At 47.8% G+C, this 22,253-nt stretch overlaps 1 pseudogene; it reads left to right on the plus strand.

Moving 5' to 3' along the window:
* Positions 1-15,556: 15,556 nt before the first annotated feature.
* Positions 15,557-16,510, plus strand: LOC123862097 (SAP domain-containing ribonucleoprotein-like; annotated as a pseudogene).
* The last annotated feature ends 5,743 nt before the right edge of the window (positions 16,511-22,253 follow it).

A 22,253-nucleotide genomic window follows, 5' to 3' on the forward strand; every position in this document is an offset into this window, starting at 1 on the left:
ATCAATACACACAACATGGAAGAATCATTGAATAATTATGCCAAGCAAGTAAAGTTGACAAAAAATAAATATTGGATAATTCCACTTATATAAAATTCAAACTAATCTATACTGACTGAAAGCAGGTCAGCGGTTGCCTGGGGATGGACAGAACAGCATAAGGCACTGCCTGGGTGGCTCAGTCAGTTAGACATCTGCCTTCAGCTCAGCTCACGATCTCAGGGTCCTGGGATCGAGTCCCGCATCGGGCTCCCTGCTCAGTGGGAAGTCTGCTTCTCCCTCTCCCTCTGCCCCTCCCCCTGCTTGTGCTCTCTCTCTCTTCTCTCAAATAAATAAATAAAATATTAAAAAAAAAAAAAAAAAAAAAAGACCAGCAAAGGGCGAGAGGGAAGGATTACAAAGGCATGTGAGGAGGGACCCTGGGCTGAGAGATATGCTCATTGTCTCAACTGTGTGATGATTGTTTCACAGGTATGGGTATCATTCACATACCAAATATTATTATTATTATTTTTAAAGATTTTATTTATTTATTTGACAGAGACACAGCGAGAGAGGGAACACAAGCAGGGGGAGTGGGAGAGGGAGAAGCAGGCTTCCTGCGGAGCAGGGAGCCCAATGCGGGGCTCGATCCCAGGATCCTGGGATCATGACCTGAGCCGAAGGCAGACGCTTAACGACTGAGTCACCCAGGCGCCCAACATACCAAATATTATTAAACTGTACTTTTTAAATATGTGCAGGGTATTGTTTGTCAACTATATCTCAGTTAAAATTGAGCGTTAAAAAACTTCAATAAAACTAAAAATTCAGTTCTGAAGTCACTTGAGCCACATTGCAAGCGCTCAATAGCTTTATGTGGCTTGTGGCTACCACACTGGACAGCAAAGATACAGAACATTCCCAGCAGTGCAGAAAGTATCAGATCCACAAGGGCCTCAGAAGCCATCTGCGCAAGCCTCCACCCGAGCATGAATCTGTTGCAAAATTCCTGGGCGGCCCCTGTGGCCTCCCCTGTTCCCGGGCCTCACCACACCCCAGCCTGCTCAGCCCCTGGGCAGGGCTCGCCAAGCTCTGGGTTCCCAGCCTCCTGGCCTTCAACCCTCCCTCCCTGGGATTCCTGCCCTCTCACCCCTTCGCCCTCAGTCGATATCTCAAATCTCTCAGCAAAGTAAACCTCCCTGGATCTGGCCCTGCCTACTTCCCTCCCTGCCTCGCAACCAAAGTCAGGCAAGCAAGCGTGGGGCGTCTGTCTCTGCTTCTCCTCCTACTCACCCAGGTTTATTAGACTTCGGATTTTACTGCCTCCTCTCGACCAAATCTCTCCCCCAGTGCTCTTCCCAGTGACAACACCACCGGACATATCTCAGCCTTTGAAGTTACTAGGTTTCAAGCTTTCTCTAATTTCAATACATAAACTGTCATAAGGTTCAAAAATTAAGGCCATATAGAAGCGACACAGCAAACATCTCACTCTTCTGGTTCTCACTGTTCCCACTGTCCACCTCCCAATAAGAAACCACCTATCTTAGCTGCTGGGTGTCTTCTTCCAGAACTTACCCCTCCCCCAAACGCCCCATCGTCCCCCCCACCCCGCCCGCACTCCCCCTCCCCCCGCACCCCCCCCCCGCACCCCCTCAGTGCTCTCTTCATCCAGAAACTGCTCTCTCTCTGATCTTTCCTACCCCTGAGAGTGCTTCCTCAGGCTTTTGCTTAGCTGACTTCTCACTGGATCTGCCAGCATTTTTCTTAAGGCTTTATTTTTTCCAGAGCAGTTTTAGGTTCACAGCAAAACTGAGTGGAAGGTACAAATTTCCCATAGACGCTGCCGCTCACCCCTCCCCCAACCGAATGCACAGCCAGTATCAACATCCCCTGTCACGGTGGTTACAACTTTTTGCAATGGATGAGCCTCCATTGACACATCGTTGTCATCCAAAGTCCGTAGTTTATATGAGGCTTCACTCTTTATGTTGTATCTTCTATGGGTTTGGACTAATTTATACTGACATGATCCTCCATTATCATATCATACAGAGTGGGGTCACTGCCACAGAAATCTTTTGTGCTCCACCTCTTCATCCAGCCCTCCTCCCTAACGCTCCTCAACCATGGATCCTCTTACTGTCCCCCTAGTTTAGCCTTTTCCAGAATGTCACACAAATGGAGTCATACAGTGTGTAGACTTCTCAGACTGGTTTCTCTCATTGAGTAATGTGTACTTAAGGTTCCTCTATGTCTTCTCATGGCTTGAGAGCTCATTTCTTTCTAGCACCGAAGACATTCCTGTGTCTTGAGGTACCACAGTTTCTTTATCCATTCACCTACGGAAGGACCCTGTTTTAAAAATCTACCGTTGGAAGGCCTGAGGAAACATGTCCTTTGGGGCCATGCTGGGTTGCTCTAGGTTGTTCAGGAGGACAGTTTGGCAAAGCTTATGAAACAAGACATTAAAAGAGCTGTGCCCTTTGACCAAATTATTCCACTTATGGACATTTTCCCTACAGAAAGAGTTCAAAAGAAAAAAAAGTCAAAACAGAATGTTTGCCTAAGGCCAGAATTCTCAGGGGGAAAGGACTGGAAGGAACCCCCCCCCCCGCCCCAGGGTAGAATCGGAATTGCCTGGGGATTGTTTTAGGGCCAACACCTACTTCCGTCCTGTCCTGAGTTTCTGCTGTCTCCTTTCCACACTCTTGCCTCTACGCTCCTGGTCAGGCACCCCCCCCACACACACACTTCCACTTTAAAATATTTACTTTTTAACTTTATAACTGAAGTGTTAAATTTATTTTTAAGTGCTCCATTCAAAGATAAATTATCACAAAGTCAACACATCTCCTTTAGGCACGCAGGTGAAGAAACCTAACGCTACCAACCCCAGAAGGCCTTCTCAAGCCAGGGCCCAATCCTGGCTTCCATCTTCCATGCCGGAGGTCACCAATATCCTGATATCTAACAGTGTAAGCTGTTTTGTACCTTTATACACTAGTGTACATTATTTTATACCTCACTTCCTTTGAAGACAGGTTTTCTTGTTTGCTTTTGTTGTTATTGTTTTGCTGTTAGGAATTCCATTGCATTACTATATGACTATTTATCCAGCCTATTTTTGATGGACATTTGGGGTTTCCAGTTCTGGCTACTACCAATAATGCTGTTATAAACAATCCTGTACACCTCTTCGTGTCCATGTGCACACGTTTGTGTTGGGTGTATACCAAGGACTTGGATTGCTATGGTCTAGGGTATGTCAATGTTCAACCTTTTTTAGATAATGTTGAACAATTTTTCCAAGTTGTGTCAGTTTGATTTTCTCCAGCAGTAAGAGTACCTGTTGCCCCACGTTTTTGCCAATTCGGCATTGTTAGCCTTTCTGTTTTAACCATTCTGGAGGGTATGTGGTGGTAGTTCATTGTGGTTTTAATTTGCATCTCCCTGATGCAAAATGAGGTGAAATTTCTCCCCCTAGTGGGTAAAATCTGAATTACTTGGGAAATTTTTTTTGCTGTTTAAGTATTCAGTCTTCCACTATACTTGGGCCTTTCTCCACCTGTCTTCCTCCCCCAAGAGTCTAAGAATAAGAAGTTGACCATCTTTTATAAATTCATTGTCCATTGGATATCCTCTTTCATGAAGTGCCCCCTTAAAAGTCTCTTGCTCAATTTTCTTTTTTTAAGATATTTATTTATTTACTTGAGAGAGACAGAGATGAGGGGTGGGCGGGGGAGCAGAGGGAGAGGGACAAGCAGACTCTATGCTGAGCACAGAGGCTGTTGTGGGGCTTGATCTCAGGACCCCGAGATCACTCTCTGAGAAGAAACCAAGAGTCAGATGCTTAAACAACCGAGGCACCCAGGCGCCCCTCTTGCTCATTTTTCTATTGCATTCTTTATATTAATTTTTAAGAGTTCTTTATGGATTCTGGCACAAATCCTTTGTTAGTTACACCTGTTGTTGCATACACCTTTTCCACCTTTTAACTTTCAGATCAACTAATTTTCACCTATATGAACGAACAGGAGGCTCAATGCAAATTCAATTTGTCATACTCAGAAGTGACCAGTAGGTGACAATCTAGTCCCACATCTGAGCCTTCCACAGCCTATGCCCGAATTTCAGCTAAATCTCCCAAGATATTTTACAAGTAAGCAACATTAAAGGGTGAGAAATCAAACTTTAAACCATTATGCAGCTACACAGAATACAGATAGGACTGGGTTTCTTAAAGGGAACAACACATTAATCTTTTTTGCTCAGAATAAAGGAATAAAAAGGTCTTTACCAGAAGGCAGAAAAGCAGGGGTGAGGCTGCCCTCAGGCAGGGGGACACCAAGCAGAATCCATGGGAATATCCTCTGAGAGTAACCTGCAGGCTGATAAAAAAAAAACAAAAAGTGAATAAGTACCATGCATGGCATTGGGATACGGTTTCACTCTTTACAGAAGGCAGGCACCCATAGCACGGGGTCTGAGAGGACAGCAGAACTGGGGTTGGTGAAGGGCTAGAGAGATTTTTCCACCTCCTCTCCCTTATTCCTTTTTTTTCCCCCCCATTAGTTATATCTTATGATTGCTGAAAACTGCCGTGATGGGTCTCAGAACCCTAGCAGGAAACCAGTCCATGCGCTGTGATGGAAATGGCATTTGAAGAGTGAACGAACATGTTTGAACTGTGAGGCCTCGTAAGTGATGAGCGGCCTGCCCACTCTGCCTCCACTCAGAGTGGATGCTCCCCTTGAGCAGCCCCACGCTCGGTCTTGGAGAGACCTTCCATCTTCCTTCTCCTCCTCAACCCCCCTCCCCAATGAATGAATAAGGGAATGAATGAATGAATGAATGAATGAATGAATGAATGAATGAATGAATGAATGAATGAGTGGGTGAATGACAAGGTCCTAGCCTTCCTGAGCTTAGAAAGCAGAGCATATAAACCCCACACTCAAAGGAAGACCCCAGAGAGAATGCAGAAGCCCTACAAGTAAATAGAGGTAGCTCTTCTGAGAGGGAGCTAGGACGGAGCCTGGTGTGACAGGTTGCCTTGTGATGAGCTGTGATTATGGACAAGGGAAAGGTACTTTTGGCTGAGGGAAAGACATCAACCAGGGACCGAGACATACTTGGGATGTGGTGGAAGGTGACCTCTTTCCTCCAGCCTTCCCGATGGTCATTGACAGGAACAAGGAGCATCAAGCTAGAGATTCTACTCATTTCCTGGGGTAGCCAAGACTAAGTTTTCACTGCTGTGTGTCATCACCCCTGATGTCACCAAGACCTAGCACAAAGACTCACACATTTAGAATGTGTCCAATGGACTCATCAGTGCTTTTCATTCTCTCTGTTGAGAAGTGAGCCCAGGTTGAGTTAGCAGCCTTGGAGCTCTCTTCATTTCCCACGCCCAGTCAGACCCAGCACTACCCGCCTCGCGTTGCAGCCCATAATAAACAAACAAAAGAGGCTCTATTCCCTTTTGTTTTCTTCATTGCTCAGAAAGCAGGCTTGCCCCATCATCCCCAGTGTGGAAGTTCCAACCCTCACAAGATTTCACACCTTCAAAGACAAAGGGCATTGCGTCACTCAAACTTCCTAGCTCTGGGCTGTCAGGGTAGGTGTCCAGAGGCTGGGCTCTGGGTAAGCACAGGGCCCAGGGGTCCAGTGCCAGGAAAGCACATGTTTGCAGGTGGGAGGGGGGCCCAGGCTCTGCTTCCTCTGGGTCTTACTCTAAACAGGGATGCTGAGGCTCGCTGCCCATCACCTGCCACCCAGACTGGCGGTGCCCATGGCCCCGATAGGGGAGGATGCCAGAGGAGATCCACACTGGTGGAAATGTCCTCCCCTAAAATTTGGGGTTTGGGGTCTCCCCCTTTTCTCCTGGCCCAGGGAGCCCTCAGTGGTTTGCTGGGGCCAGTCTGCTGTACTGCTTGCAAGAGCTAACTGTTAAATTTCCAGGAATTTGGCAGACCAGCTGTTAAACAGCCACGATTTTAAAAATTAAATGATAAAAACTTACAAGAAAATAAGCTATACTTTTAAAAAACAACGAAGACTCAAAACTCCTCATTTCCTACTTAATTACAGGTTGTAATTATACACGCTCTCGAGGCTGTCCACCTGCCGTGTCTGCACAGAGGGAGTGTTACAGGAAAGTGTAAACACTGCGTACTGTGTACTGCACGCCTCGTCCCCTTCTGCCCTCAGCCCTGTCATGTTCGTAGCCTGAAACTGGTCACAGCGGGAATAGTTACACCACAGAAATCAGTCAATGCCACCCATCAGGGCTTTTTGCTCCATGTGCCCGTTAGACATCTACAGAGCTGGTGGCTCTCCCTGGCAGTAACAGTGGGGTGGTAATAATGAGGAGGGTGATGGGGGTGAGAGGAAGTCACAGGACCCCCTCAGTGCAGAGGTAGGAGCTGCTGGTGCTTCTCCAGCCCTCACTCACCCCTCAGCCCCCCGCTCCTTAAGAGTTGGGTTTTTGTGGGGGGTTTTTTGACAGAGAGATAGAGAGCACAGGCAGGGAGAGCGGCAGGGAGAAGGAGAAGCAGGCTCCCAGCCGAGCAGGGACTCTGAGGCAGGGCTGGATCCCAGGACCCCGGGATCATGACCTGAGCCACCCAGGTGTCCATCATTCTGAATTTTTTTTAACATATTTAAAAATATTTTATTGAGAGAGAGAGACAACATGAGCCGGGAAAGATGGAGAGGGAGAAGCAGACTCCCCGCGGAGCAGGGAGCCCGATGAAGGGCTCCATCCCAGGACGCTGGGATCATGACCTGAGCGGAAGGCAGATGCTTAACGACTGAGCCACCCAGGGGCCCAGGCCTCCCCCACCCACCAATTTCTGTCACGAACCGGATGTCCCACAGACACCCAAACTGAACCTAGTCCTCCAAACCTGCTGCTTCCCACACGGTCCCACCTCAGGAAGAGGGAGCACTGAGCGTCAGCTGCCAAACCTAGGAGGCCTCCTTTGCTCAGCAGTCCTCACTGCCCAGGGAGGACCCCTCCCTCCCACCCCCCACACCCCTCTTCCTTCCCCAGCCCGTCTCCCAGGCCTCTGACCACTGCTCCCCAAACGTAAATGTCTTTTTCTTGCATGTGCCCTATGTTTTAAAAGATGCATATCACATTGCATTTATTAAATAGTAATACCACCCGCCCTTAAAGTTGTACATACAACGTCCAATCAGAATTTCGTCCAGTAAACACCCACTGAGGAGTACTGCGTGCTGGGCACTGTGCCAGGCACAAGGGATGTGAAGGTGAATAGGGCCTGGCCCTGGGAGAGTCACATAAAGAGATCAGAAATCATAACAATGCCTCGAGGTAAGGACAGTGATGGAGGGTTTGCACAGTGCTGCGGGACTTCGGTGGGTAAACCTGCCAAACCCACCAGCCTGGGCATCCTGCTGGCCACCTCAGTCTCCCTCACTCCTAATGCCCAGGTGCTCCCCGGCCCCTAGAGCACATCTCCCTGAACTCTCAAGTCTGTGCAGTCCCCTCATCTCCACAGCCATGGCTGGATTTAGGTCACCAGCCTCTGCCACCTGGACTCTGGCTCCAGCCATTCTCCAGACAAAGCCAAAAAGGGATTCCTAGAGCACAAAGCTGACCAAGTCATTCCCCTATTTAAAACCTTCAGTGGCGAGGCGCCTGGGTGGCTCAGTCGTTAAGCGCCTGCCTCCGGCTCAGGCCATGATCCCAGATCCTGGGATCAAGCCCCGCATCGGGCTCCCTGCTCCACGGGAAGCCTGCTTCTGCCTCTCCCACTCCCTCTGCTTGTGTTCCTGCTCTCACTGTCTCTTTCTCTCTGTCAAGTAAATAAAATCTTAAAAAAAAAAAATCATTACTCTTTAGGAAAAATAAAAGAAACCTTCAGTGGCTCCCAATTATCCGAAGATAACACCCAAACTCATTAGCACAGCTTCACAGCCCTTTCTGACTTGACCTCATATTAACATGAGAATCATTTCCCATTTACTTGTTCACTTAATACCACTTTCATTGAACACTTGTTATGTGCTAGGCTTTGTGCAGAGCTCGGGAATTCTGCAGAGAAGATAACGCACACCATTCCCTCTCCTGCAGCTTGTGGTCTAGCAGGGGGGACGGAGAGTAAACAGAGATGTATACGGATAATTGAATGCAGTTGTTGGGAGTCAGCTGTCTGCTCACCACAATCAGCATCTCTGCCTTCTGCCTAGGCTGTTCCTTTTCCTGAAATGCCTCTCTCCTTCAGTTGGCCAATCTCTCTAGCTGTCCAGGTCTCAGCTCAGGGTCCTCTCCTCATGAGGGTCTTCCCTGAACCTTCCAGGTGGTTCCATGGGATCCTGCTCTCCTGTACAGAGTGAGCACAGGGCTCAGCGCTGTCAACTCTCAGTAAGTGCTGGCTGTGTGAATGCCTGCCAGGTCTTTTAATCCATCCACACCTAAAAAAAGTGTTTGCATTTAAAAAAAGTAATATAATATTTATCTTAGTATCTATCATATATTCAGAAAAATGGTGGAGCCTCATGCTAGTAAAGGTATAAGGAAATATTTCTCAAAACAAGGATGTGTGTGAACCTGAGGACTTCACGGTGACTATGACTAAGCAGGAGGCAGGGCTGGTCCCCCGGGAGGCCCAGTGAGGTGCCCAGCCCCGCTTTCCTTAGGCTCACAGCCCAGGGGCCCTGCTGAACTTCCACTATCACCCACCACCCTCCCCCCTGGAGCCTGGTATCTGCCCCTGGGCTTAACCCCCTGAGCTACACTATGCTGGGGGACCCACGGGCAGCTGGGAAAGGAGGGAACCCCCATGGGGGCTGGAGCAGCTGGACCCCAGCTGCATTCTAGCACTTTACCCTGGGCAGCCTCACCGTGGCGTGTGGACTCCGATCTGCTGGGCCTGGCTGGGAACTCCACTCCCCCACGTCCAGTCCGGGCCTTGGGGCTGAGGCCAGGTCTCCCAGCAGCACTGGTGAGCCTTGTCTCCCACCCACTCTCAAAAGCCTCTTGCCCCCTCTGGAGGAGGCTTCATTCTGTCTGAAGGCCCCCACCTGCAGCTGCTTACCCTCCAAATCCCAAGCTGCTCCCCTGAGCTTCCTCTTCCCATGGAGTCAGAGTTGGAAGATCACCTGGTGCACGTCCTATGTTTTACAGCTGATGAAGCTGAAGGGCATCAAGTGCCCAAGGTCCCAGAGCTGGTAAGGGCAGAGCTGTGTTTTAAAACAAACAGAAAGGGTAGCATCCCGACTCCACAGCCAGCCCAGGGCCCCTTCCAAGAGGCTGCCCCGGCTTTTCCAGCTGGCCTGAACCCGACAGTTTGCCTCCACCAAATAGAAACTCTCAGGAATCATCACCACCCCCACCCTACACCCTCTTGCACACCCACTCTCCTTCATCTGACCTTCCGTCCCAGAAGTAGGGGCAAAGCTTGCTCTCACCCCACAGGTCTCTCCCAGGCCGGGACACCCAGCGTCAGGACTCACCGGAGGAAGGAGTGGCTGCCAAATGGCTTTACAGAAGGAAACTAGCACAGTGTGCTCTGTTTACCTCCCTGGCACACAAACATGACTGGGCCCTCCCTGCCTGACAGGGTAAAGCTCCGTCCTGGGAGCCCAGCCCTCAAGCCTCTGCCATTCGGGCCACAACCTGCTTGTCCTGCCTCATCTCCCACCACTCCCGACCCCAAGCTCTCTCCTCTCATAGCAAACCATCTTCAGATTGCACCACACCCTCCAGGCCTCTCTGGCTTTGTCGGTGCTGTTCCCTCTGTCTTTAATGCCCTTCCCTGCATCTCCATAGAGCAAGCTCCTTCTCATTAGACCCAGCTTAAAGGTCATCTCCCATCCTCTGTGCAGACGCATCCCACCCCCCACCGCCGTGTGCTGGGAGTGCTTCTGTGCCATCTTTATAGCATAATAAAGAAGATACAAGCTCATGAATCTGTGTCCTCCCTAGACTCTCAACTCCTCAGTGACAGCACTTTTATCTTTATCTTCAAATTCTTAGAGCCTGGCACTTTTTTGAGTAGACACTCAAAAAAAAAAAAAAAAAAGGAATAAATGGCTAAACAAAATCAGTATATGGATCCTGGATTTATTCCAGAGCTAAATTTGGAAGCAGGTCTTAATGTTACACAAGAATCCCCTTCCAGCTCGTTGATTCAATACGTATTTATTGAGGACTGTTATGTGCAAAGCACTGAACAAAGTACTAGAAACGTAAAAGCTGGAGTAGACTCAGGAATTTACAACTCGGGGGTACAGAGAGGCAAAGAAGAAGACTAGTTGGAAGGAAACGACTGACCTGCTGGTGTAAGCAGGTGAGTGCATTTATTCCTATGTCAGCCCTATGACGTAGGCACTTTTATTATTATGCTCACTTTACAGATGAGGAGACTGAGGCTTTCACAAGTGGGGAGACTTGCAGTGGCATAACTGGTAAGTCATGGGGGCAGGATCTGAACCCCAAGACGAACAGAAAGCTCTGGTATAAGTGTTTTATGTTCTTAATTCGTGAACTCCACATCATCTGCATACCACAAGCACCTGGAGAGCTTTGAAGAGCACGGGGGTGCCCAGCCTGGTCCCACCGAGCGATTCTGATGTAATTGATATGGGGTGCAGCCTGGGCACCGGGGGTTCTGATGTGCAGCCAGGGCTGTGAACCCCTGCTGAAATGAGGGAGTGCAGCGTCCAGTGTGTAAGGGGAGACCCACCTGCAGCCGAGGTGCTTCTGGTTGGGCCAGAGTCCTGTTCTCCAGACACGGAGCTTTCTTGTCCCCATGGGAGCGGCCCCAGATGGTGTAGGCAGGGCTAGCACCTCTTCCCGGGCACTCCCCCCTATGTCTCACCAGTTCTGACCTTCCTGTAGCATTGGAGTTGCCAAAGACAACTGACTGGGGAACTTCTGTGGTTTCCATGCGGGGCGGGGGTTGGGGGCGTTCTCCAGGCTGCCCGCCATCCAGCCTTCAGTATGAAGGAGCCAAGATCTCTGAGTCACAGCGAAGACAAATGATGGGGGCACCCGGGGTGGATGGCGTGTGGGCTGCAGGCCAAAGGGATGGAAACACCCCCCCACACACACACGTCCCAGGAGAGTGGGGAGAGGGCTCCTGGGCCCATCGTCTAACGACTGTCAGACTCAGCAGCCGCTGTACCCCCTGCACTGGTAGGCTCCGAGGGACCATGAGGGTCCCCAGAGCATTGCCAGGCCACGTGGCTGCAGATAGCAAGGCTGGGTTTTCCCTTCTCAAGCCCAGGCAGTGACTCAGGGAACAAATACCGAAAGCAGACAGTGACCTCGGCATCCTTGCCCAACGGGGAGTGTGACCTTGCCCCAGAACCTTCTTAGGGGCCCAGGGCCCAGTGGGATGGGAACTGGCAGCATGCTGGAGGCATATGGAGTCCACAGGATGCTATCCTCATTTGCTGGGTGCCCTGAGCCCCTTGTTCCTCACAGAGGTGCTGGGAGCACAATTTCATTTGATCTGCACCACACCACTTGGGCGGAGGGGGTGCAGCTTTTCAATGCAATGAGCTTGGGGCTTCCTGGATTCCCACAGTCCCTTGGGCAGCAGTGCTGGTCTCCTACCTGGAGGGTCCCGGGAGAACGGACTTAGACTGTCACCCAGATCTCTCCCGATGCCAAACTTCCTGCCTCTCGAGTTCTAAGTCAGGATTCACCACTGCTTGACCATAAGGAGCCATCACTTAGTGTCCGTTCTTCTAATCTTGGGGGCTAGGATGTGCGTCAGGGCCGCACCCCCCCATGACCACACGGGAAATAGCTTTCTTTACAGGAGAACCACAGACTAAGGTACCAGGGCAGCTGCAGTACGAGGTGGGTCCTACCCCCAGCCTGTGCTTATTCTTGAGGGTAGAGACCCTGTTGCCTTTACCCTGTGTAAGCGCCCCCCGGACTACCCACTAACAGGACACAGCACGTGGCAGAGGCTCCTCAGGTGTTTTCTGAATGATGAAAGCCAGTGATGAATCTTTTTGCAAAGACTCATGCCATAACTGACCTTTGGCATACTTAGTCTTAGGCATTTTAAGTATTCATTTGTTCAATGAACACATATGATGAGTGCCTGCCGTGCATCAGGCACGCGTCAGCCGCTAGTGATCCAGTGGCAAGCAAATAATAATAATAATAATAATAGCTCCTCACGGAGCTCCAGTTTTGTGGGGGAAGAAATTAATTTCCCAAATCCACATAAAATGGCACTGAGATGAGGTTGCTAAAGGGCCACAGGGCTGTGGAAGTACAGGGAAGAGGGCCTGCATAGGAGTCAGAGGTTTGAGGAAGAGGTTTGCACATTAATCCACCAACCATTATGGACCATGTTCCAGAGTTTGCTCAGCAAGACGCCAGGCACACCTTGGCTGCTTGAGTGATTTCCCCCCCACGGTCCTGAAGAACAGGAGGAAAACCCGAGTCTTCTGACTGCCCCGTCCTTACTCCGTGCCACCTCAAGCTTTAAGTTTTCCTGTCAAGAGGAAAGAGGAGTTTTGTTTGTTTATGCAAAGCAGCTTAAACTGAAACTGACCTCACCATGGGCGTCTGAGGTAGTTTTCGGTGACCGAGGAGGAAATGAGCCAACTTTCCAGGAACCTCGGGACACACCCAGATTGCCCAACAGTGCAGGGCAGTGCGGCCCAGACACCTCCCAGGCCCCTTCTCCAGCCGCAGGACCCTGAGGGGACACCCTCCTCAGGGCCACCTCCTCTAGAGCCAAAGCTCCACAGGGGCCACCCCAGCCCAAAGCTTCGCCAGGGGCATTGCAGGGTGAGGACAAGGCTGGGCCTGGAGAAGTGACCCTCGGACCAGCCAGCTGAGGCTCAGAGACCAAACTGTGTGTTGTCCACCATCAGGAGTTGGCTGAGGACTCTGTTCCCTCCGATGCTTTGCCTCTGAGCCGCCCTCATGCCTCTTCAGGGCTCTTAGCTCGTGCTACTGATCCTACGGCCCTGGACAGGCGCGTGGCTTCTTTCTGGCTTCCTGCTCAGCTCGCTTTGTCTCTCCTGACTGGCTTCTCTCCATGTCTACTCCCTCAGTAACTTGGGGTGCCGGCGGCCCTATGCTGGTTTCTTAGTCTCGGCTTTTCTCCCCAGGTTGTGCGCCTCTGACCGGAACTCCTGTCTGTCTCTTCCTTTAAGCTCCGGAGAGGGTCTGACCAGCCTCGTGAGCCTTTGCAAGCCGGGCCTCCTGGGGTCTTTGAGAAGGCGGCTCGAAGGTCCAGTCTCACCCCCTCTCATCATCTCTCCTTCCCGCCGATCAAATTGGTTTTCCTTTTGGATGTACAGACGGCTACTATAGCCTCAAATTCTTCCTGACTCCATGGCTGAGAACATAAACTCCGTGCTGTTTTTCAAGCTTTGTCCCTCCATGGAAACACCCCTTCTCTCCTAGCATGCTACGTACATATGCACCCTGGTTTTCAGGCCATGGTCTAAGCTATGGATTTTTTTTTTTTAAAGATTTTATTTATTTATTTGACAGAGAGAGACACAGCGAAAGAGGGAATACAAGCAGGGGGAATGGGAGAGGGAGAAGCAGGCTTCCCGTGGAGCAGGGAGCCAGGTGCGGGGCTAGATCCCAGGACCCTGGGATCATGACCTGAGCCGAAGGCAGATGCTTAATGACTGAGCCACCTAGGCACCCCTAAGCTATGGATTTTTTAAGAGATTTATTTATTCATTCGTTCATTTATTCATTCATTGCAGGGGGAGGGGCAGAGGGAGAGAAAGAATCTCAAGCAGACTCCTCGCTGAGCGCGGAGCCCAACATAGGGCTCGATCTCATGCCCCTGAGATCACGACCTGAGCCAAAACCAAGAGTCGGAGACTTAGCCAACTACGCCACCCAGGTGCCCCTCAGCTATGGATTTTGGAGACCCTTCATTGAAACTTCTTTGTTCTAGACCAGAGCTTCTCCAACTTTAGCTGTATATAATAACCTGAAGAGGTTCTGTGTTAAAACACAGAATCCTGGGCCTCCCTCACCTCAAAGATTCAGACTGAGTCGGCCTGGGGCACGGTCCCAGGTGATGCCGTTGCTGCGGGTGGAACCGAATGCCTGGGGAGCAGCGGCGGGCTCGCACCTGCAGCCCTCACCCCGAGGCGAGGAATGCTCCCCGCTTACAACTGGAGGGAAGTAGAGCAATGAAGAAACGATGCAGGCATGTAATATCACAGTGAAAACGTTTCTAAATATTAACCTACCCCACAGGCCTCCTCCTGAGATGAATCCCCCTTTGCAAAGCAAGGTTCTGAGAAGTTAGGAAACTTGCCCCAGTCACCAAGCTCTTGACCGGCGGAGCCTGGAGTCAGGTACTGACCTGTCCGCTTGCTCCTGGCTCACTGTGTCAGCTGGGAAGCTGCATTAACATACTATTTGATTGTCCCCCGAAGAACTGCTATCATCTGTCCTGATAAGGGTGGTCAGCTGTGTCATCTCTGCAGAGAAATGAAGATGTTCTCAAGCGCACAAGCATCTACCCACACGCCTGATAAAGCCACTGCTTCTCAGGTTAGGGTGCCAGACCAGGGCAGCCCGGCTGGGAGAGGCGCTCCCACCCCTGAGTCTTCCAGGCCAGGCCTGACCTGCTCTCCCGATAGCCACCGATGGCTCAGCACCGGGCAGAATCCCCCACTAGTTATGGAATGTTACAGGGAGCAGAGAGCTTCAACAGCATGCTCGAAGTTTAGCGCCCGGACCAGCATCATCAGCCTCACCTGGGAACGTGTTAGACACCCAGGTACTTGGGCCCCACCCTGATATACCAAAGCAGAAATTTGGGGGTTGGGGCCCAGCAATCCACATTTTAACATGCCTCCCCAGGAGAGCCTGACGTACAGCTGAGAACCACTGTTCTACTAGAGAATTAGGCAGGGTGCTGTGGAGGACTTCTCTGGTGACATGGCGGGTTCTGGGCTCCCTGGGCAAGCTCTCACAGATACCAGTGGCAGAGTGGCTGGTGAAGCATATGCTAACCCAGCTGTGAAGTCAACTAACTTCTCTTGCTTCACCTGGTTACAGCCTTGCCCTGGAGAGAATTTACTGCCAGCATAGTCTTGTTGCTGTGGTAACTCTGTACCCAGCAGGGGCCCTTCCTCTCTGGGGGGTAATATTTGTGTCGCTTAGACACTAGGTAAACCCAGTGTCCGGACTCTGCTCCCAGGTCTCTGCACGTAGGGAAGCCTATTTGTTGTCACTGCAGGGACCGAATGAACTAGAAGCCCTGGTCCAAGTGATCTTATTAGCATGTTTCTTACAATCTTCAGCAATGTCCAGTTTACTGTTTTCAGAAAAAAAAAAGCAAATCAAATGTAATATATAGGGTAGGGGATTACTTCAGATGGTGGGAAAAAATATGCCAACATGTCTTATTTCTTGGGGCAAGATTGCAAGTAAATGTGGAGCAGATTCTTTTTTTTTTTTTTTTTTGAAGGGGGGCAATAATTCGCATATCATAAAATTCACCCTTTTTAGGTGTACAGTTTGGTGGGGCGTTTTAAAATATTTATTTATTTATTTTATATATCTAGAGAGAGAGACAGAGCAAACAGGTGGAGGGGCAGAGGGAGAAAGAGAGAGAGAATCTCGAGCAGACTCCCTGCTGAACATGGAGCCTGATCCATAACCCTGAGATCAGGACCTGAGCCAAAATCAAGACACAGATGCTCTACCAACGGAGCCACCCAGGTGCCCCAGTTCGGTGGTTTTTAATTTAAAAAGTGCCACAAGAGGGTGGACCAGGGGGCAGTAACAAGATGGCGGCAGAGACGGTGGAGCTCCATCAGCTGAAGCTTGCCGAACTAAAACAGGAAGGTCTTGCTCGTGGTTTGGAGACCAAGGGAATAAAACAAGATCTCATCAACGGGCTCCAGGCATATCTTGAAGAGCATGCTGAAGAGGCAGCAAATGAAGATGTACTGGAGATAAAAACAGAGGAAGAAGAACCCTCTGAGAAAACCGTTGATGTGGCAGCAGAGAAGAAAGTGGTAAAAATTACTTCTGAGATACCACAGGTGGAGAGAATGCAGAAGAGAGCTGAATGATTCAATGTATCTGTGAGCTTGGAGAGTAAGAAAGCTGCGAGATTTGGGATTTCTTCAGTTCCATTCAAAGGCCTGTCATCTGACGCCAAGACTATGGTTAACCTGGATAAACTACAGAAAAGAGCTCAAAGATTTGGATGGAATAATCTCCAGAAAGTCTAAAGATAATGAGGAGCTGAAAAAGAGGAGGGAGTGATTTGGGATTGTCAGAAGCTCAGTTGGAACGGGAACCACAGAGGATACACAGGCAAAGGACAGAGCGCTGTGGGATTGCCTGATGGAAAGCTCTTCCTTCTTTCTGTTCTCCAGTGGTTTCCAACTCTCTGACTAGTCTTGGTCATATATATATCTAAATGCACAGTCACATGCCTAGGTCCTGCGTTGCAATGAGAGAGCATGGACCCTGGTACATCCAGAAACTTCAGCAGCAATTTGACTCATTGCTGTTCCAACAACTTTAAGGTGGTTGTTCTTGTGTTGTTGTTTTTTAATTATTATTTTGCTTGTTAATAAAAAAAATAGAAAATAAAGTAACAAATAATATGTATAAATAAATAAATAAATAAATAAATAAATAAATAAATAAATAAATAAATAAAAGTGCCACAAGAGTACTTTCTGGGGTGATAGAAATGTTCAATAGCTTGTTTCGCATGATGCCTTCATGGATGTATATAATTATCAAAACCCTTCTAACTGAACCATTAAGACCTATTCATTTTATTATATCTAAACTCTACCTTAATTTAAAAAATAATTCTAAAAGTAAATGTTGCTGGGACACCTGAGTGGTTCAGTCGGTTAAGCATCTGCCTTCGGTTCAGGTCATGATTCTGGGGTCCTGGGATCGAGCCCCGCATCGGACTCCCTGCTCAGTGGGAAGCCTGTTTCTCCCTCTCCCTCTGCCTGCTGCTCCCCCTGCTTGTGTGCTCTCTCTCTCTCCCTGACAAATAAAATCTTTTTTTTTTAAAGTAAATGGTGCCACTTCAAAAAAATCTGAAACTCTTAAAATCTGAGAAATGTTCAGTGGTTGACTCAATGAACTTGTCTCCAAATAAGAAGCAAACAACAGGTCACATTTGCCTGTGGTACAAATCCATTTCTCATTTATGTTGATAAGGAAAATTCAGATAAGCAACGCTATTATAAAATAAGTCAGGCTAACTTGCCTGAGGCAATGAAGCCTTAACAGACACCAAGGAATAGTATCAACTTCACGATTACACACAACTATGTAAAGGAAAAATCACATACATTTACTTGATGTAAATACAAAAAAGTGGACTTTAATTTTTTAAATAGTATGCCCACTCTCCAAGTAAGCAGTACTTTATTATTATATATGTATTATAAGTCATGCCAAGGGAATGAGAAAGTTGGTTTTAGCATGTCTGCAAGAGTTTTAAATTGGGGGTTTTCCTTAATTTTATTCTAATTTTTATTTTAAAGCTAAGTAGTATGCACACGGGCAAATGATGGAATAAAACACCACCAAAACCAAACACAAAAGCTTTAGTTTCTAGAGAAAAATGGCATAATTACCTGAGGCAACTTTCTAAGTATGGGGAAAAAACATTTTAAGGGCCGATGACCAGAAAAACTAATTTGATTTCTGTAGCTCTCTTGGGTACATGCACTCAGCTTCATCTGCCTTCTTTTTTTTTTTTTTTTTAAAGATTTTATTTATTTATTTGACAGAGAGAGACACAGTGAGAGAGGGAACACAAGCAGGGGGAGTGGGAGAAGGAGAAGCAGGCTCCCCGCTGAGCAGGGAGCCCGATGCGGGGCCCGATCCCAGGACCCTGGGGCCATGACCTGAGCTGAAAGCAGACGCTTAACAACTGAGCCACCCAGGTGCCCCTTCACCTGCCTTCTTGTTCAAACCACATTTCATCACTTTTGAGTGTGAAAATATATGTAATGTACTTGTGTGAATAGAGTGATCACTAAAATACACACATTTGTCTCTAAGGATGTGTCTTTATATTATGTAAATATAAATATTTTTGTTCGTAGGAGTTTTCTGGATATGAGGTCATCCATGTGGGCATATATGTAGGGGTTTTATCTCTAGCTAGGTATTTATGTAGGAGAGAGCCAAGGTGAGATGTATTTATCTATGGGTGTGTTTGGGCTCTCACAATAGTTTATAATTGGGGCGTTGTGCACCCAAGGTGGACGAGTCACTAGAGGTAGGGATGTGTGAATTTCAAACAGGCAATGTTCCCACTCACGGGAGAATATAATTTTATTTTTTATTTATTTTATTTAAAACATTTTTATTTATTTATTTACTTGATAGAGAGAGAGAGCACACAAGCAGGGGGAGCAGCAGAGGGAGAGGGAGGAGCCGCCTTCCCGCCAAGCAGGGAGCCCAATGCGGGGCTCAATCCCAGGACCCTGGGATCATGACCTGAGCCAAAGGCACACGCTTAACGACTGAGCCACCCAGGTGCCACGAGAATATAATTTTAAATATATTAAGACCCTTCTACTTTACAGAGATAAGAATTTAAAAAAAGGGGGGGAGCACTTTTTGAGCACTAGGCTGTCCGTGTGAAACACCGGGCTGGTACTTTACTGTCCCACGTAATTTTCCCACGTAATTTTCACAACTAACCTAAGCAGGTACAAATTAGCCCAGCTCTATAGTTGAGGAATCTGAGGCTTGTCCAAAGCAACAGAAGGAAGTGGCAGGGCAGTCTGATTTCAGAGCCTGTCACTTCACTCTCTACCAGAAAGTCTCGACTGTGAGACAATCTTCCCAAGGGGGGAAAAAAAGGATGAACGAGTTATTTCATTAGCTCTCACACCAGTTTTCAGTCATATGGAATGTGATTTTACCTTTATTCAGAAAGCTTTCTGCACATCTTATTTTCACGTAAGAGAGAATTATAGATGTTTGCTTAAGGCTGAAGGCCATAAAGTTGAAAGGACTCTGGGCTTTAGTTGAATTGCAAACTGGAAAAATCTGACCCGGAAGAGCGCTCCTTCCTCTCTGGGCTCCAGGACGCATCTCCGGGGTCTCCCACCCTAACCGTTTCTCTCAGTCCCCATCAGGGACCAGATCCTCCCCCTCTGCCCTCTGTAGGCCGCCTCATCCATGCCCTTGGTCTCACCGCCCCCTGAGCTCTCTCCAGCTCACGCCCCCTTGCAGTTCTCCAGAAGTAATCTACCTAGATAGCTCACAGGACTTTCAAACGCACCAATTCCAAAGTCTAAGTCATTTTCTTCCTTATTTACCCCTCCCTGGAACATTCCACTTTTTTCCTCCTATATTCTCCACCTTTGCACCACCACCCACCCACTCACCCAGGTGAGAAACCGGGGCGTCATTTTGGACATCCTCCATCCACCTTCAATAAGCCTTGAGGTCTTCTCATCACCGATTCTCAAAAGCATCCTCCTTTTTTCTATTCCCTCTGCCCTTGCCTTGGTTCCTTACGACCCTCACTACCTGTCCCCTGGACCACGCCCCGCGGCAGCTGGTCTCTGGCCACCAACCAAAAAGCCCTGTTGGTGTGCGTGTTCTACCCTGTTTGCTGCGGCCAACACTGCGGTCGGTAAACTGTGATCCCCCCCGCCACAACATAAAACCCTTTTCTGGTCCCTTTGTGCCTGCAGGCTAACAGCGTAAGAGGCCCTGCACATTCCGTCTACCCCACTCTACACTCCGATGTTAAATTTCAGGTATTGGGCGCCTGGGTGGCTCAGATGGTTGGGCGTCTGCCTTCGGCTCTGGTCATGATCCCGGGGTCCTGGGATCGAGTCTCGCATCGGGCTCCTGGCTCAGCAGGGAGCCTGCTTCTGCCTCTGACCCTTGCCCCTCTCATGCTGTTTCTCTCTTGCTCTCTAAAAAATAAATAAAATCTTAAAAAAAAAAAAAAATTTCAGGTATTAAACAACTTCGAGTTTCCAGAAGATATGCTATTTTAGCCCTCTATGCCCTGCTAAATATGCACTTTTACTTCTTTGAACTGCTGATTTCCAAGGACTGGTTTTTCGAGAATCCACCTCCTTTGGGAAGCTTTCTTTTGTACCTTGTGCTTCTTTCTTTCCTGGCCTTATTGTCACTCTATTGCTCTGCTTGTTCAGAGGTGTGTCTGCCTTTCCTACGTCAGTGAATGCTCAATAATGGTACAATTTAAATATTTAAACTATATGAAATTATTATTATATCTCAAATGTAAAAAATTCAAAGACCACATCCAAGAGAATCTTATCCAGATCACACTCTGTTGGGATAGCCGTTCTACACAAGCTCCTTTGGAGTCGTGTTTATGAGCACGTATTTGTCAAGTACTCAGTACTACAACCTAGCAACCAAATGCAACAAGGGAATCTTGGATTAGGTTCTGGACATAAAAATACAGCTATAAAGGTAATTACAATCAGAGAAAATGGAAATGGATTGTATGTTAGGTGATATTGTTGAATTAATGTCAATCTTTTTAGTAATGATAATGGTATTACAGTCAGCTAGAATGTCCTTTCCCTAGGCATAAAAAACTTTATGAGGTCTGTACTTATTTTTTAGGGGTTCATTTTATTTTTTTTTGAGAGAGAGAGAGCATGCACACACGATGGGGGAGGCAGAAGGAGAGAGAGAGAGAGAGAGAATCTCAAGCAGGCTCCATGCACAGCATGGAGCCCGACATGGGACTCGATCTCATGACCTGAGCCAAAATCAAGAGTTGCATGCTTAACCGACTGAGCCACTCAGGCGCCTCTCAAATAATTCATTTTAAAGGAGCATAATAATATACAAAGAGATACAGCAAATGTGGCAACATGTTCGATAAAAAGTATGAGTATTCTTTGTACTAATTTGCCAACTTCTCTGCATATCTGAAAATTTTCAAAATAAAATATGTGGGGCAAATGCTAAGAACACAACCAAAAATAAAATCAATAAATCTTTTGAAATTTAAGTATTAATATTGCTCTTGGGGTTTCTCCCGCCCAAATGTGCTGCCTGGTACCTTCCATTGCCATGCTTACCCCTTAAAGCCACTGCATTTCAACCCAGTCTGTGTTTTAGCTGCAAGGTACAGTTACCTCTCACAAAACTCTCCACAGTTCACTCTCCTAGCTGGCCTTCACAAGGCTGTTCATTTTTATTCGCCTAAATGGCACCATATTGCACTTTAAAAACCTAAGCAAATAAAACTGTGCTTCCTAACTGGTACACGTAATACCTTGAGATCAACCACTGGAGCTTTTGATCTGGGAAAACTTGAGGTGATAAGGAATCACCGAGGTTGAAGAAGTAGTCTTGCTTTAATCCTCTCAGAGGATTAAAGTCTCTAGTAAGAGCTAGTTATTTTTTATTGCCAAGAAGGGCATAGGGCATAGAGCCCCATGAGCTCTCTCCAGCTCACGTTAAAATTAAAAATTCTCTTAAATTTCTATTATATTCAGACAGAAGTTTTTAAAAGGCATTTATCATCTTTATCTAAAAGAGTTGGGGCGCCTGGGTGGCTCAGTTGTTAAGTGGCTGCCTTCGGCTCAGGTCACGATCTCAGGGTCCTGGGATCGAGCCCCGCATCCGGCTCCCTTCTCAGCGGGAAGTTTGCTTCTCCCTCTCCCACTCCCCCTGCTTGTGTTCCCTCTCTCGCTGTCCCTCTCTCTGTCAAAAAAAAAAAAAAAAATCTTAAGAGTTGATGAACTTAGGTATATACCTAAGAGAACTGAAAATATATGGCTCCACAAAAACTTGGACATGGCGATTCACAGCAATATTACTCATGTAACAGCCAAAAAGTGGAAACAGTCCAAATGTCCATCAACTGGATGGATAAACAAAATGTGGTATATCCATACAGTGGAAAATTAGTCATAAAAAGGAACAAAATATGCATACATGGCACAACATGGATGAATCTTGAAAACATTACACTAATCAAAGGAGCTAGACACAAAGGTTATGTAATGTATGATTTCATTTATATGAAATGTCCAGAATGGGCAAATCCATAAAGACTAAGTTTATCAGAGTTTGCCTGGGGCTGAGAGCATGGGGGGTCGGGAATGGGGGAATGACCCCAATGGGTACAGGGTTCTCTTTGAGGGAATGAAAATATTCTGGAGTCAGATGGTGGAGGTGGTTGTAAAACTACTAAAAACCACTAAAGTGTGTATTTTACATGGATGAATACTATGGTATGTGAATTATATCTTAATTTAAAAAAAAAGTAATGGAAAGC

The sequence above is a fragment of the Mirounga angustirostris genome, unplaced genomic scaffold, assembly GCF_029215605.1.
Source record: "Mirounga angustirostris isolate CCGP_5_RB_7025 unplaced genomic scaffold, mMirAng1.0.hap1 SCAF_9, whole genome shotgun sequence".
In the NCBI taxonomy this organism is placed as follows: domain Eukaryota; kingdom Metazoa; phylum Chordata; class Mammalia; order Carnivora; family Phocidae; genus Mirounga; species Mirounga angustirostris.